The 17,835-nt window shown below is 45.0% G+C and overlaps 1 pseudogene; it reads right to left on the bottom strand.

Moving 5' to 3' along the window:
• Window positions 1-16,350: 16,350 nt before the first annotated feature.
• Window positions 16,351-17,287, bottom strand: LOC128064114 (zinc finger protein 671-like; annotated as a pseudogene).
• Between the last annotated feature and the right edge of the window lie 548 nt (window positions 17,288-17,835).

The following is a 17,835-nucleotide window of genomic DNA, read 5'->3' as shown; positions in this document are numbered from 1 at the left end:
ACTGCCAGGTTTATGTGTGTGTCTTTTAACTCTGTGTTCTGTGTTGTGATTTTTGATGGCCATTTTGCTTTGTCTGGCCACCATGTGGTTTAGACCTGCCACCATTTTGTTAGAACTTGATTTTCTTTCCCTGTGCCTTGAGACCAGGGCTCTCAGGAACCCTTATCTAGACCATCTCTAACTCCTGAGCCTGAGGGAAAAGGGGAAAAAGACTTTAAATTTTTTATTTATTTCAACTTTTTAAAAATAAACTAGTACATTTTATATTGTAATATCTAATTCATGACTAAACTTAGAAAATGAAGCTAGATCTTGCACTGTGTGTGTCTAAATATGTCTTGGTATGTCTTTGTCTCTGGGTAATATTCTTGAGGTTAATTTGTAAATGAGCTCTATTTATGTGGCTTAAAAAAAGGTAAGCGCTTACAAATAAAATAATTCTAAATTAAACAATAAATTCCAGGTTCATGTGAACTGGGAAATAGTCAGTATTAAATACCTGATATTAATGTTTGTTTGTTGACCTATCTAATATAGACATGTCTTAGAGTAATTAACATTAAGTAGAATATTTTCATTGTACCTAGGTTTCAGTTCAGTTCAGTTCAGTTCAGTCGCTCAGTCGTGTCCGACTCTTTGCAACCCCATGAATCACAGCACGCCAGGCCTCCCTGTCCATCACCATCTCCCAGAGTTCACTCAGACTCACATCCATCGAGTCCGTGATGCCATCCAGCCATATTATATTATATCTGTTACAAGTTTGTCAACAAGGAAATTACCTCGAGTGAAGAAACTTCTAAAAAATGTTAATGAGTTATGAGCTTTTATATAAACTCTATTAAGAATAATTATTCTTTAGAAATACCTGTCTAAAATAGTCTCTCCAGATTGGTGTAACTTAAATTTCTAAGGGTTGTGCCAAGTGTGCAAAGTGTTGGAAGTCTATTGAATAGTTAGGTCATTTCCAAATAAAATAAGATTTTGAAACATTTACTACTAAACACTAATTTCCTTTTACAGTGAAACTAAAGAGATTTGGGACTATACATGAATAATGTTTGGTGCCTTCCTAAAATATTCTAAGAAAGCAAGGGTTTTAGAAATTATCGCTGGTATTTATGCTCACCCATCTATAAAATGCTAATATAAAAGTTAGTTCCTGGTTGCTAAAGGAAAGTAGGAAGTGTGTTTTCAGCAAAAAAAAAAAAAAAAAAAAAAAAGAAAGAAAGAAAGAAAGAAAAAGGTATGAAAAAATACTAAAAAGAGTTATGCGTGATCAGGATTTTCTAAAATTGGATTACAATTAGTTAGATAAATGGATTTTGTTAGAAATGATACAGCCATAAGAAAACTGGTTAGAGCCAACTAGGTCCAAGACGGTGGAGCTGACTTTCACTAGACCTTCAGCCTTGGTATTCAGGCCTATTGTGACATATCAACAGGCTAAGTGATACACCCATCAACATTGACTAAATGTGACCAAATGTTCTAAACCCTTTTAATTGATCATTTTGATAAAACTTCCTAAATAGAATTCTTTTGAAGTTTTTTTGACCTCTAGCTAACTTTTGGGTGCTTCAGAGGACCCCTGAAACATCCCAAAGAGAGATATTAAACTGTGTTTATTTGGTTGGTTAAATTACATGGAAAAGATTATCAAATGAGTAATACATCCGCTCATGTTATAATGTATGGTAAAATTACTAATACAGATATCCTAGAAATTATATGGAGTTCTTAACATTCTGATATGTCCTGGTATTCTAATGGAAAACCTGACTTCACAGAAGTTAACAGAAGGACTCAATGAACCAGCGAATAAGCTTACAACTTTTATGGTTTCTATCTGAAAAATTATGGGTTTGAATCTTATGTTTTCAGGGAGTAGGGAAAACCTTCCTCTCAAACTAATTATGGCAATACTTTGGTAAAATTAAACGTTATAAACAAAACAATTATATTTTCTCTCTGACTCCTCCAAAAATTGGAAATTCTTAGGTTTCTAGTAAGTTTATCAAATGAGTTAGGAAGGTTATCTCACAGGTACAAAAATCTCAAGAAATGTTTGAGACCTTAAAAAGGGAAGAATTCACCTAGATTTGTTAGGCAAAATCTGTGATAAGCCTTTGGTGTGAGTTTCCCAGCCCTGGTTTATTTTAAAAGTTCAGTGAGACTCTATAAATGTTTCAACAAAATAAAAATTCTATAATCAGTCATGGTTATATAAATCATCAGACCAAAATAAGTGAGAACAGACTTATTTTGCGAACAAACTAGCCTTAATATGGTTACATTTGATAAAAATGAGGGTAACTTTAGGGAGAAAAAGATATTTCAAAAAATGTTAAATCCTAATTTGTTAATGGAGGTCTGCATCTAGTAAGACTCATCTCTTAGATATGTGATATTAATGTAAAATTTAATTGAATTCTTAAAGTTTGTTTCTGAAGCTTATCTCAGTAATCTATCTTTGGATGAAGATCAGATGCCTCATGACCTGCAACCAGGACTAGAATAAGACATAATTTAAGGGACTGCCTCCAACCTGGATGGAAGGACTTTTTTATCAGGTACTCTTAACTAGCTCATGCACAATGAAACTGAAGGGAAATTAACTCTTAGATTAATTCCCACTTCCAAAGGCCCCTACACTGGATTGGTCTATAGAGAAGACAGCTGACCCGATCTCACCTTAAAATAATGCTCAAGCAGGAGAAACTACACTACACCAGGATGAGAAGATGACGACATCGGAGGGAGACAGCTTGCCCAAGATGCTGGGCCTGATTTGTATGATCATTTATGTTTTCTTGACTTCTTAGACCTTTGCATATAAATCAAATGCTTTTCTATCATAGGCCTGATTCTATGCTAGTTTTAGAAATCAATTCAGTTGTTGGGTTTGTGGCCAATTACCTGTGTCTAGTTCTGGGTTACTTTGGTAAATTTCTCTACTACAAGACTCTAACTGGTTGGCCCTGAGAAAATTTACTTAAAAAAAAAAAAAGATATATATATAGTCATATTCAGGTCACTGTGATATTACTAGATGGGATCCCCTCATCGGGCCAATTAATAATGCCTGCTCTGACTCTGGCCATAAATTCGAGCTTTTTTCTATTACTCAAGCTCAATCAGAGCAAAAAGAAAGGTTTCAGCAAAAGAGGAAAAAATCTCCCACAATTATGGGATGGATTTATATAGATAACACCAGGCTATGGGAATTTAGGTTTAAAGTCTCCTCTGTGTTGGAAACAATTAAATCATACTAAGAACAATCAGTCTAGTAACATTAGAAAACTGGGCTATGTGCCTTATAGACGGTGCCAATATATAATTTCCCTGGAAGATAAAGATTCTATAGAGCCGACTAAGTCAGATGACCTGAGATATACTGGGCTACATCTAATGGAAGCTCTTAACTGAAGTCTTACTTGTGACTTTGCCAATACTGCTAGCTATGTTATTTGTATTTCACCTGTTTTACAAAATTCCTGTTTCTTACACTGTCAAATGTGTGTGTGAGGCCTCTAATAGAATAATATATAGTCCCATATGAGATCGATGATGGTAACAGTGTAACTCTAGATATGGGAAGAAGCAACAAGAGGGAATGTTTTCCTGGACCAAGAGGCTGGTAAGACAGGTGGTCCAGAGAATTTTGGATGCTGTTTTATGGCCTAGTCCAGTAACAGCACATTGAGTGGCCTGTCAACAAAATCTTTGCCAAACCTGAGAATGGACATTCTCAGCACCATGGGATAAAATGGTCATGAAATGCCCTCCTCAAAATCATGGTCAAGTTTATGAGCAAAAAAGGGCTCTGCCAACTGAAGACTGACACTTGCCATCTACATCTACATAGATTAAATCATGGCCACTGCAACTGCTGACTTTCAGCGCCCCTGAAAGGAGTTCAGGGTGAAAATCAGGAATAAGGCACTCTGTGCTCCGGGAAAAACTGGCAGAATAGGCCTTCAGATAGATCTTTTCAGGAGAAGGTTCAATTAAAAGTCAAAATGGAGTAGCTATGGTTCAGACATCCTGGGAAATAACTAGGTGATACTATGGGTGTAATTTCAAATTAGACGTTGTATTGCTAAACACTTGAGTTTTCTGAGTTGTGTCAGGCTTAAATGCCACCATTCTCAAAACAATGTCTGCTGGAAGCTAGTAACTGCAACCTTACTTTTTATAAAACTAGGTAACTGGCTACCTGGCTACGAGTCTCCCCAGAGTGCCAGGTCCAGACTGGGTTTCAGGCCTATTCTTCTAAAAAGAAATGAGATTTATTTTGTCTACTAAATTCCAGTTATCACTCCTCCAACTACTTCTAATTGGGTCTGTTACACCAAAATGGCAGACCAAGGGATTGAGATTTTAATCCTACAAGACTCAGATCTAGAACTTGGAACTCAGAGATACTTCCAATTCAGTGTCTATACTCCAAGCTGGGGCAGTCCTATGCTCCATTTTGACAGGAAGTTATGACAGTCATAGTTGCTGGTTCCCTAAATTAAAACTGAGTAGAACTCAGTTGGAGAAGGCAATGGCACCCCACTCCAGTACTCTTGCCTGGAAAATCCCATGGACGGAGGAGCCTGGTTGGCTGCAGTCCATGGGGTCGCTAAGAGTCAAACACGACTGAGCGACTTCACTTTCACTTTCATGCATTGGAGAAGGAAATGGCAACCCACTCCAGTGTTCTTGCCTGGAGAATCCCAGGGACGGAGGAGCCTGGTGGGCTGCCGTCTATGGGGTCGCACAGAGTCGGACAGGACTGAAGCGACTTAGCAGCAGCAGCAGCAGCAGAACTCTGTGGGACTCTGGAGTAGAGATCTGTTCTGTGTTCTCCACTGCTTATCTGTAGGATATAGGCTTCATTCAGCATCCTTGACCTTCCCTGAGTTCCAAAGTTGTAGATTCAAACAATTGCTAATCAGGGAAGGGAGGGGATACAGAAACAGGAGAAACAATCAAAGGTTGGTTCGGCCTCCTGGTTCCAACTCAAAAAAATATGCATAACAATGTCTTTGAGCCCCCACCCGTGTGGAGGATGGTAACTTCAGACTGAACACAAGATTCCTGGAGCAGAGCTCTGTTGCCTCACCACCAACCAATCAAAAAGGGTCACAAACCCTGCAACCCTCACCCCAAATGTTGCCTTCTGATTCCAGGGACCAGAGACGACCATCCTGTTAGGTCTCCTGTTTGGCCCCTGTCTATTCCATCTCTGAGAGGAGCCCACAGTTTCAAACTAAATTGCTGTTATTACAAGGGTGAATGCTGGTTTCAGGCAAAACAAAACAAAACAAAACCTTGACTTAGATCTTGTAGAGAGAGACTTCTGCTCTGCTAGGCAGGTGTACACCCATGCACAGCAGCAAGAAATTACCGAAGAAAGAGACCTCCACCCCAATTCCCAAGAAGTATCTTGAGTATGAAGTCTCTCAGGGAGGAGTTGTTAGGGGAAGCACACTGATTGAAACCTCCCACCCTGGCCAGGCACCTTAGTAACCATTTGCATGAGTTGTTTTATAACAGGAGATCCTGATCAGGAATACGGAACTAATAAGCCACCACCAATCGGAAGAGTTCAGGAAAGGGCTAAAGGAGACACCGCGTGTCCGTCCACTTCCCAGAATCCCTCTCGCTAGCGTCCATCTTGGCTGAGCGATAAGTGCACCGCCAGGAAAGACTCTGAATTATAATGATTGGCCAAAGACTACCCGGAAACGAATGCCATCACCATAAAACCCGAGACTGCGAGCCACGCAGCAGAGCAGTTCTCCTGGGTTCCCTTACCCTACTGCTCTCCACCCGGGTGCCCTATCCCAATAAAATCTCTTGCTTGGTCAGCACGTGTCTCCTCGGACAATTCTTTTCCGAGTGTTAGGCAAGAGCCCGCTCTTGGGGCCCTGTAGGGGGGCCTCCTCCTTCCTACAACTCCGTTCTCATGCTGTTTCCTGTGGCCAGGGTGCCTGAGCTTGCTGTCAGTAGCGTGAATCCACTCTGTACTTACTCCCTCAGTCTTGTCCGACTCTGCAACCCTTTGGACTGTAGCCTGCCAGCTCCCTCTGTCCATGGGGTTTTTCAAGCAAGAATACTGGAGTGAGTTACCATTTCCTCTTCCAAGGGATCTTCTCCACCACGGATCGAACCTGGGTCTTCTGGGTCTTTTGCATTGCAGGTATATTTTTTAACCGCTGAGCCATCAGGGAAGCGCAAACCTCTTCTATAGCTGCAGAATTTTAGAACTGTGGTTGCAAAAGTTTATTAGTGCACATTTGTTATCTTAATTTAAAAAGCTTAATTTGAAGAAAAAATGGAAGGACCTTGAACTTACCTCCTCTCAGGAACACACCAAAATCACAACTAACTGCTGAACAACTATGGATTAAAAGAACTGCAACCCACCGAAAAAGATCTAGAGCTAAAGGCATACAGAAGAAACCACAATGAGATGTCATTATATTCCAATTAAAATTTAAAACTTAACGTGTAGCGATTTCCCTGGCAGTGGTTAAGACTCTGTGCTTTCATTCCCAGGAGACAAGAGGTTGATCGCTGGCTGGGAACCTAGGATCCTGAATGCCCAGCTGCACAATTAAAAAAATAAAATAAAATGTAGAATGTCGAGTTTGGATTATTACTCCTTTATAACCATAGAAAGTGAAAAACCTCTAATCATTATACTTGGTACAGGAAAACAATGTTTGCAAAAAATATCTTTTGTCCTGCACTAAAGGCAGAGGAACCAGAGATCCACGGGATCATGGAAAAAGCAAGAGAGTTCCAGAAAAACATCTACTTCTGCTTTATTGACTATGCCAAAGCCTTTGACTGTGTGGATCACAACAAACTGTGGAAAATTCTGAAAGAGATGGGAATACCAGACCACCTGACCTGCCTCTTGAGAAACCTGTCTGCAGATCAGGAAGCAACAGTTAGAACTGGACATGGAACAACAGACTGGTTCCAATAGGAAAAGGAGTACGTCAAGGCTGTATATTGTCACCCTGCTTATTTAACTTATATGCAGAGTACATCATGAGAAACGCTGGGCTGGAAGAAGCACAAGCTGGAATCAAGATTGTCAGGAGAAATATCAATCACCTCAGATATGCAGATGACACCACCCTTATGGCAGAAAGTGAAGAGGAACTGAAAAGTCTCTTGATGAAAGTGAAAGAGGAGAGTGAAAAAGTTGGCTTAAAGCTCAACATTCAGAAAACGAAGATCATGGCATCTGGTCCCATCACTTCATGGGAATTAGATGGGGAAACAGCGGTAACAGTGTTAGACTTTATTTTTTTTTTGGCTCCAAAATCACTGCAGATGGTGATTGCAGCCATGAAATTAAGACGCTTACTCCTTGGTAGGAAAGCTATGACCAACCTAGGCAGCATATTCGAAAGCAGAGACATTTCTTTGCCAACGAAGGTCCGTCTAGTCAAGGCTATGGTTTTTCCTGTGGTCATGTATGGATGTGAGAGTTGGACTGTGAAGAAAGCTGAGCGCCGAAGAATTGATGCTTTTGAACTGTGGTGTTGGAGAAGACTCGAGAGTCCCTTGGACTGCAAGGAGATCCAATCAGTCCATCCTAAAGATCAGTCTTGAGTGTTCATTGGAAGGACTGATGTTGAAGCTGAAACTCCAATGCTTTGACCACCTGATGCGGAGAACTGACTCATTTGAAAAGACTCTATTTATGCTGGGAAAGATTGAAGGCAGGAGGAGAAGGGGACGACAGAGGATGAGATGGTTGAATGGCATCACCGACTCAATGGACATGGGTCTGGGTGGACTCTGGGAGTTAGTGATGGACAGGGAGGCCTGGCGTGCTGCAATTCATGGGGTCCTAAAGAGTCGGACATGACTGAGCGACTGAACTGAACTGAACTGAATGGCTGTATGTGTGTCTGTGTGTTCAACCTGTCCCTACACACAGTATTTTTCTTAGTACAGGAAAGTCATTCGTTACCCAACTGCACTGTAATTTTCTCCATTAACCATGAATCATGGATTACCCACTTGCGGCGGCGCTTGGCCCTGACTTGCAGAGACCGCAGCCTAGAGGCGCCCAAGCTGGGAGCGACGTGGGCTGGTCCAGAGTTCTTGGCGCGCGGGTGGGCGGAGGGCGGAGGAGGAGTCAGCAGACGGCGAGGACGGGGCTGAGACTCTCGAGGGAGTCCCCAGACAAGAGTGAGCCCGAACTCTGGGCAGGGCATTGCCTTTGTGCTGTGCTGTAGAAAATTCGACCCAGAAGAAGGGAGAACTTAGCTTGGAAGGTCCTACCTATTAATAATCACCTTGGCAGTGCCCGGACCCTCCTGTGTGTCGCCCGGGTCCCCACGCCACCCCTGTTCTCCCACCCAGCAAAAGACTCAACCTGACTCTGCGCGCCGCCTGCCTAGCCCCTTCCTCCTGCATATCCCCTCTGAGACGCGATCTCCAGTCAGATGTGGTCCAGGGGCTGGGAGCAGGAGGGCCTCAGAGGAAAAGCCCTCATCACGTTCCCCTGGGAACCTTCTCCTTGGGCTCCTGCAGGACCTTCCACCGGGTGTCTCTGGGTGCCGGCCCTCCTGAGAAACCTCACCATGGACCAGGAGGCCCACAGGGACCCCGCCCAGCAATTGGGTTGTCTGGGAAAGCAGCCCCAAATGGTGGTGAGGTCCATGGAGGGTAGCTACCTGTTAGAGACCATCAGTCAGTAATTACAGAAAGGGGTAGATGAAAAGAACGCTGAAGAAAGCTGTTCAGAGGGTGAGAAGCCCTTACAATGAACCTGGTAAATGCAGGGACTGTGGCTGTGTTGGAGGGGTCTTTGCAGCCCTCCAGTCTCTCCCGACCCTCTTCCCACTGTCCCTTTGGGGAGGTTGCATATGTGTTCCAGCAACAGATGGCTGCTAATGTGAGGCCGCTCTGGGTTTCTGCTGATCCTCAAACCTGTTCAGGGAGGGCTCTCGCCTCTGGCTGGTCAGGATTTTCTTTCCAGCTGGTGAGGCTTCTGGAACCTCCAAACAGCTCGCAGCCCCAGATGCTATCTGCCCAGCCTTGTAAAGTCTCCTCCTGCACATGCTAAACTTAGTTTTCTAAACATCCACGGGACCCCAAATAGAATTTTTCAGCTCCTTCTTTGAACACAGCCCATTTTTCTGGTGAGAGAAATTATACCTTGGAAACGTGCTAGATTTATGGTATTACTGAATACTTGGATGGAAGATGGTGATGGTTAATAATGCAGACTGAACGTTCACATGTAACCTTCTCTGGTGGCTCAGTGGTAAAGAATCTGCTTGCCAATGCAGGAGAGCCGGGTTTGATCCCTGGGGTAGGAAGACCCCCTGGAGAAAGAAACGACCCATTCATGTATCCTTGCCTAGGAAATCTCATGGACAGAGGAACCTGACGGGCTGCAGTCCATGGGGTTGCAAAGAGTTCGACACGACTGAGCATGCACGCGTATCCAGAAAATGAAACAGTTCTCAGCAATAAAAAAATGAACTGCTGCTGCTGCTAAGTCGCTTCAGTCGTGTCCGACTCTGTGCAACCCCACAGATGGCAGCCCACTGGGCTCCGCTGTCCCTAGGAGTCTCCAGGCAAGAACACTGGAGTGGGTTGCCATTTCCTTCTCGAATGTATGAAAGTGAAAAGTGAAAGTGAAGTCGCTCAGTCGAGTCCGACTCTTAGTGACTCCATGGACTGCAGCCTACCAGGCTCCTCCGTCCATGGGAGTTTCCAGGCAAGAGTACTGGAGTGGGGTGCCATTGCCTTCTCCAAGTGAACTACTAGTATAAGGCTTATTGATGACTCTCAAAACAAGACAGCATCATGATGAACTCACGGGAAAAAAGAGGAAACACTTTATGATTCCAATCAAATAAAAATCTAGAAAATGCAAGCTAATCTGCTGTAGAGAAAGTAAGTTGATGGTTGCTGGGAGGGTCAGAAAATGCAGGGAGAGAGGTTATAAAAGTCCATGAGGTAGGGCTTCCCTGGTGGTTCAAGGGTCAAGAACCTGCCTCCCAATGCAGGGGACACAGGTTTGATCTCTGGTCTGCGAAGACACCACATGCTGTAGCACAACTAAGCCCGTGCACCACAACTACCGAAGCCCACATGCCTAGATGCTGGGCTCCCCAATAAGAAACACTCCTGCAATGAGAAGTCTGTGCACAACTAGAGAGTAGCCCCCACTCTCTGAAACTGAAGAAGGCCCTCCTGTGGCAACAGGGATCCAGCACAGCCGAAAGTAAAATAAGTCTTTCTTAAAAAGTGCATGAGGTAAACGCGCAAGCGACAGGCATTATGATCACAGTTCTACGGGTTCGTAAGTGTGGTAAAACTTCTCAAACTGGACACTTTAGACATGCACACTTTCATTCCTATCAATTATATTTTAACAGTCCTTTAAAAGTAGTTCAAAATAGAAACCTAAGTCTCCCACTCTTTTCAGAAAATGAGCTTTGGTAACCCAAGATTGACTCTATATAACCTCTCCTCCTAGCCAGGTCAGTCTCATGTCCTTTGCTGGAAGCAATGAAGGGTGCTTTCACTTGTATCAACACGAATGCCGGCTGGACTGGGCCACGGACTCCACACACCTGGACCATGAGATCTCCCTTCTCTTTATTCTTGTTTTCCTGCCTGCACAGCAAGAGCCTAACGGAAATCCAGAAGTTTTTAGATTATTTTATCTCAGAGGGACTTCTGTCACACTTTCCATGGATCTGAAGGTTGAAGAATTTCTGTGCACAATCATCTTGCACAGCCATAGTCACCAGAACATCTGTGGACGCGTTTTAATCTTTTTAAATTTATTTTAAAGTGGTACTTATTTTCAGCTGTGCTGGGCCTTCAGGGCTGTGTGGTCTCCGCTCTGTTTCGGTGTGCATGTGCCGGTTTCTCACTGCAGTGGCTTCCCTTGTCGTGGACCGAGGGCTCTAAGGTGTGGGGTCAGTAGCTGCAGCTCCTGGGCTCGAGAACAGAGGCTCAGTAGTCGTCGCACCTGGACTTAATTGCTCCAAGGCACGTGAGATCTTCCCAGACCAGGGATCAAACCTATGTCTCCTGCACTGGGGGCAGATTCTTTACCACTGAGCCACCAGGGACGCCCTGTGGACACATTTTTAGAAGCGGTACACTCCATTTGGATGGCTGAAGCCTCCTCTACTCTCTATTAATCCAGCCTTCTGGATTACTAATTATGGTCCCCCCACCCGTTAGTGTTACCAGTGAATTCTGTATTTCAGGGCAGGTGATTCCTTTGCAGGATCAGGGGGAGATTCCACTCAGTAGCCTGAGCACGATGTGATGTCAACAGAACAAGCAAAACATTCATGGTGCTTCCGAAAGCATTGGAGGTTGTGGCAACTGCTCCCTCTTCTGCGTGATTTTTAAAGTAACTTATTCATTTTTGGCTGGGCCAGGTCTTCCTGGATGCTTGGGCGTTTCTCCAGTTGTAGAGAGCAGAGGCTACTCTCTAGCTGCTGTGTGTGAGCTTCTTATTACAGTGGCCTCTCTTGTTGCGGAGCACGGGCTCTAGAGCCCAGGCTCAGTAGCTGTGGCACAGGGTTTAGCTGCTCTGAGGAGGGTGGGATCTTCCTGGATCAGGAATCGAACCCGCATTTCCTGCACTGGCCACGGGTTCTTTACCATTGAGCCACCAGTGAAGTCACAGGGTGACTTCTGAACCCACAAAATATTCTGGTACTGAGACCACAAATTAGGACCATGAAGCCCAGACATGTGTCCTACTGGTTGTATTTATCTGCAAGAGCAGCTATAACAAAGCACCATAGACTGGGTGGCTTCAACAAAAGAAATTTCTTTTCCCACAAATTTAGAGTCAAGAAATCTGAACTTGTTTCAGCTTCAGTTCCTTCTGAGCCTTTTCTCTTTGGCTGGTAGACAGTGGTCTTCTCCTTAGCTTGATTCTGTGCACATCTGTATCGAGATTTTCAATAACTTTCAGATCATGCCACTGAACTTGGTAAGAAATTAAATTCTAGTGGAAGCCCTAAAGGCTTTATAAAACTGTTACCAAAAGGTCAAGAATTAGTTACATGAGACCCAGTGAACTGATGAATACAGATATAATCTTATGGGTTTGTCTGAAGTATTACTGGCTTTTAATCTGTATTTCCCAGATAAAAGGAAATGTTTACCTTTAAGCTAACAGTGATTTAAAGCAACTTGATAAATCTTTTCCCTCTAGCTGATCCCGCCAGAATTTGGAAACTCTTAGTGAATCTTCTTATTCTCGTGGCATTATGGTTACTGCCTTGGTGGGTCAGATGCTGAAGAATCCACCTGCAATGCAGAAGACTCAGGTTCAATCCCTGGGTTAGGAAGATCCCCTGGAGATGGGAATGGCTACCCACTCTACTATTCTTGCCTGGGAAATCCCATGGACTGAGGAGCCTGGCGGGCTACAGTCCATACAAAGAGACATGACTTAGCGACAGAGCACACGCCTATGCACGCGGCCTACAGGATTCACAGGTAAGTGTCGCCACCTTCTAGCAAGTTCAGGAATCACATGATATTGGTTACCTTGACAAGAGAGGAGTTCCCCCTTCGTGAGTCACAGCCTTGTTGCGGTGAAGGGCTTGCATAACTCAACGAAGCTCAAGCCATGTAGTGCAGGGTCACCCAAGACAGAGGGGTCATAGTGAAGAGTTCTGACAAAATCTGGTCAACTGGAGGAGGAAGATTAACGCCCCCCACCCCCGGCCAGGTTGGAAAGTGTCCAATATGCTACTGGGGAAGAGTGGAGGGTAATTACTAATAGCTCCAGAAAGAATCAAGTGGCTGGGCCAAAGGGGAAAGGATGCTCAGCTGTGGATGTGACTGGTGGTGAAAGTAGAGTCCAATGCTGTAAAGACAGCATCACCGACAACGCACATGAGTTTTAGCAAACCTGGGGAGATAGGGAAGGACATGGGAGCCTGGCGTGCTGCAGCCCATGGGGTCACAACGAGTGGGACACAACTTAGCATCTGAACAACAAACAGAGGGATTCATCCAGCTGTTCAGGTAGATATCTGACTTCAGTCCCTTTCGGCTTCCCTTGCCTTGAGAGGCCTCTTAGAAGTTCTATCTGAGGGACTTCCCAGGCGATCCAGCAATTAAAGCGACTCTGGGCTTCCGCTGCAGCTGTGTGGGTTCAATGACTGATGTGAGAACTAAGATTCTGCATGCCCTTTGGCATGGCCAAAGAATAAAAAAAGAGCACAGCGTATGATATAAAAAGACAAAGAAAATGCAGAATTACATTGGGGGTCAGAGACCTCCAGGCAGTTTCCCAGACTGTTATCCACACAGTGTTGTGATGCACTTCCGGATTAAGCCATGGATATCTGGGTGGTGACTCCTGGCTTTCGGAAGGCTCAAGTCAGAAGATATCAGCAGGGACTTTTATGCCTTTCTGGTAACAGTCAAACCAGACTGCCTAACCGTTACCATCAGTAATCAAATGGACCTTAGCGTTGTCACAGGATTTTAGGCCACACTGTGTGGCATGTGGGGCCTTAGTTCCCCAACCAGGCATCAAACCTGTGACCTCCAAATTGAAAGCGTTGAGTCTTAACCACTGGACTGCCAGGGAAGTCACTGTCACAGGATTTTTTAACATTAGTTAAGTCGTTCAGTCGTGTCCAACTCTTTGCGACCCTATGGACTGTAGCCCACCAGGCTCCTCCGTCCATGAGATTCTCCAGGCAAGAATACTGGAGTGGGTTGCCATTTCCTTCTCCAGGGGATCTTCCCAACCCAGGGATTGAACCCAGGTCTCCCTTATTAGAAGCAGACGCTTTAACCTCTGAGCCACCAGGGAAGCCCTGGTGTTTTTAACATTAAACAACACATAATAAATCCTGTTATTCTTATCTTAGCAAAATGTCAAAGCCAGATATTTAGAAGTCCCTAGAGACAAAGCTAGAACTGTTTTGGTTCCGTTTTAAAACAAATTTTATCTTAGATGAAACAAATGCTCAATACAGCAAAATTTCTGGGATGCTGAAATATAGTCACTCCAGTCATTTTCGCCTGAGAATTCCATGGACAAAGGAGCCTGGTAGGTGACAGTCCATGAGGTCAAAAACTGTTGGACATGACTGAGTGATTACTTAAAGAAGAAGTGACTACATTAGGTGTGAGTTCTTGAATAAATGACACTACCCACCTTAAGAAAACAGAAAGGACAAACTAAATCCTATGTTTGGCAGCTGTATGATTATTCCACCATCTCCTCATACCCTGGGAATCAGGGCAGCGAACTGACAACTGATTAAACCTCTTTCAACAGGAGTTACCAAAAACACTGGGTAAGTCACAAAACCCGTATCTCTGGAATCCTAGATTTTCATTCTCTCAGCCCCCATTTTCCTGCCTACACAGCAATGGACTTGACCTGATTCAGCAAGTCTAGGGACTTCCCTGGAGGTCCAGCAGTTAAGACACTGTGCTTCCACTTCAGGTGTGTGGGTTCAATCCCTGGTGAGAGAACTAAGGTCACACATGTTGCATGGTGTGATTTAAAAAGAAGTAAGGAAAAAAAACCTGATTCATCGAGTTTCAGCAAATTCACAGAAGGTTTATAGATTGTCATGCAGGTGAACTCGGCCATAGAAGAAACATAGCACTGGAGGTCTTGACAATTTCTATACCCTCTCATTCTGTATAGCCATAGTATGGGAATATCTGAGGAGGACCTGTAGCAAGTACACCCCTCTAGGGTGCTGTAGTCTCTCCAACTACCTAGTACGCATACTCAGTGTTTCTGAACCAGTATGGTTCCTGTAGGACATCCAGTTAGTGACCCCTGCCTCCCAAATTCTGGACTCAGGCTCCTTGGCAGATACCAGAGACCAATTGCTTCTTACTAATGCTTGAGAACATTCTATAGGAACAAGGGACCATCTGGCTTTCTTCATACTTACCAATAAAGCTAGCATTGAGGCCACATGTATCTGCTGGGGCCCTGCAGTCAGTTCTATAATGCCTTGATAGCAATGCAAACTGGGCCAAAAGTGAACAGCTATTCTTTGCCATCATCCTGGACTCTCTGAAGCACAGAAATCTGAGGGTTCTCATGAAATCTGTTTACCTTTTCACACTGATAGCACACAATTGTGTCCTTAACAGACTCCACACAGTGAAAAGAACCCTCAAGATTACAGGTAGCTCAGAGTAAGGACTTTATTACTGTACAAAAATGAGCAGGTGTGGGGCTCATGGTTCCAAGGCTGGGGGACTTGGAGACTGTATTTTACAATCCTAATGAGACCAAGACATCCCGAAGGTAAATCTCTGCAGGCTTTCTGGAGAACACATGTGCTGATCCTTTCCATACTGAACCCAGTAAAAGGGTGAAAATAAGGCCCCTGTGAGCCACTGAGGCCACTTCTGACTCCTCCCAGGGACTGGGGAGAGGTAGAGGTTGGCCTGCCTGAGCCTGTAACCGACACACATTGTGGGACTTCTCCCACATGCAGGATGCCCTTTACCACCGGCAGGCACTTAGTGTAGAATGTGTACCACAGCTCCTGAAAGCAACTCACACATGGGGCGCTCATCGGGAGCCTGCCTGTTGTGGCTGTCCATATGTATGAGGTGTCACTTCTGACTGATGGCTCCCTCACAAAGCCCATGCTCAGACCTTCACTCCGGGGAGCTGTCAGGGTGAACGAGGAGACAGCATATCCCCGCACTCTAAAGCCGTTGCCCGGCGTGGCCTTCCTGTGCTAATAAGGTCTGTTGTTGCACAGTCACTCAGTCTTTGAGAGCCCATGGACCGCAACACGCCGGGCTGCTCTGTCCTCCACTGTCTCCTAGAGTTTGCTCAGACTCGTGTCCACTGAGTTCCTGATGCCATCCAACCATCTCATCCTCTGCCACCCTCTTCTCTTGCTCTCAGTCTTTCCCAGAATCAGGATCTTTACCAATGAGTCAGCTCTTCACATCAGGTGGCCAAAGTATTGGAGTTTCAGCTTCAGTATGTGTTTTTCAATAAATGTTCAAGGTTGATTTCCTTTCAGATTGACTGGTTTGAGCTCCTTGCAGTCCGGACTTTCAAGAGTCTTCTCCAGCACCACAGTTTGAGAGCATCAGTTCTTTGGCACTCAGGAGTCTTTATGGTCCAACTTTGGTCTTTGGGAAAAGGCTTTCCTGCTTCCCTGGTGGCTCAGTGGTAAAGAATCTGCCTTCCAATGCAGTAGATATGGGTTTGATCCCTGGGTTGGGAAGATCCCCTGGAGGAGAATATAGCAACCCACTCCAATATTCTTGTCTGGGAAACTCCATGGTCCATGGGGTTGCTAAGAGTCAGACCCAACTTAGTGACTAGAGAACAACAAAGGCTTTCCTATGTCTGCTGTACTCACAGGCACTGCCAGGAAACCTCAAGTGCACAGTAAGTGGGGAGCATTGGCTAAGAGATCGCCCACGTTCCCTGCACTCTCACGCTTCTTCTCCAATGTGAGTCCTCTGGTGCAGAATCAGTGTGTATTTGCAGTTGAACACTTTCCCACATTCACTGCACATGTACGGCCTTGCTCCTGTGTGAACCTCCTGGTGTTGAATGAGGTTCGACTTGCTGCTAAGAATTTTCCACAGTTACTGCACTGAAAGAGCCTTTCTCCTGTGTGAACTCACCTGTGTTCAAGCAGGCCAGAGACCTGTCTGAAAATTTTCCTGCATTCATTGCACTTGTAAGGCCTTTCACCGGTGTGTATGGTCTGATGTTTCAAAAGGTCACAGCTTTGGCTGGAGAATTTCCCACATATGCTGCACTCATGAGGTCTCTCTCCAGTGTAGATTCTCTGGTGTCAAGCAAGCGTGTCTTTCTAGGTAAATGATTTCCCACATTCACTGCATTTGTTAATCTTCTGTTCAGTTCTAAGGGCTCCCCCACACCCAGTGCTCTTGTGGGGACTTCATTCTGTCATGAGAGACCCAGTGCTTTAGGTCAGAGGGGGCTGGCATGTGCATTCTGTCTTCACTATGTTCATAGATCTTCTCCATCACACAGATTCTGTAGCTTTTCAGAGTCCTTGGTCTCGTCCTTCCTGAAGAATTTCTCTCCACTGTGCTGTTTCTGGTGCTGATGGAGGTCTGCACTGAACCAGAACTGTCTCCCATAGGCCTCACACTTGTGTGGCTTCTGCCTGGCTTTCCCCTGCTGGTTGTTCAGTAGGATGAAAGATGTCTTTTGATGCTGGGCCAGACATGTCATATGGCTGAGTCTTCGAGCTGCCACAGGAGTCCTAAATGGTGACATTCCTTCTAAAGAAACAGTCTGCTCAGAGGAAGCAGCCTCAGCCTCCACTGCATGGCAATGGTCTGCAGCCAGCGGAGTGCCCAACGAGACACACGTTGACTTTCAGGAGGGGACAACCCCACCATAAACATGTCTGACACACCCAGGGTAAGTCCGTGGGACTATTCACAGAAGCGTGAGGTGGGACAGGCTGAGGAAGGGGTTGCTGTGCCGTGTGGGGCCTCTGAACATTGCAGAGTGGCGGAGGCCTCCTGACAGCAAGGACATGAGTACAGGGTTCAACAAACAGCTTCCAGGAGGAGGTTGGTCATTGGGGCAGGTGAGTGCTAGGAAGAAAGGCATGTCCAGGTCCAGAAAACTCCAGTTACAAGTGAGTAGCTGGTGTTCAAAGACGACTGAAGCATATGTGCACCTCTCATGTAGTGCAGGCCAATGCTGTAGACAAATGCAGACTGAGCAGTAAGGAGTAGTGGGTGCAAGGTAGATGCTAGGGTCTAGCAGTCAGACTAGAAGTCAGTCACAGTGCCCAGAACACGGGGAAGAATAGG

Source organism: Budorcas taxicolor, chromosome 18, assembly GCF_023091745.1.
Source record: "Budorcas taxicolor isolate Tak-1 chromosome 18, Takin1.1, whole genome shotgun sequence".
NCBI classification, from domain to species: domain Eukaryota; kingdom Metazoa; phylum Chordata; class Mammalia; order Artiodactyla; family Bovidae; genus Budorcas; species Budorcas taxicolor.
This window is presented reverse-complemented; position numbering and strand designations above follow the sequence as displayed.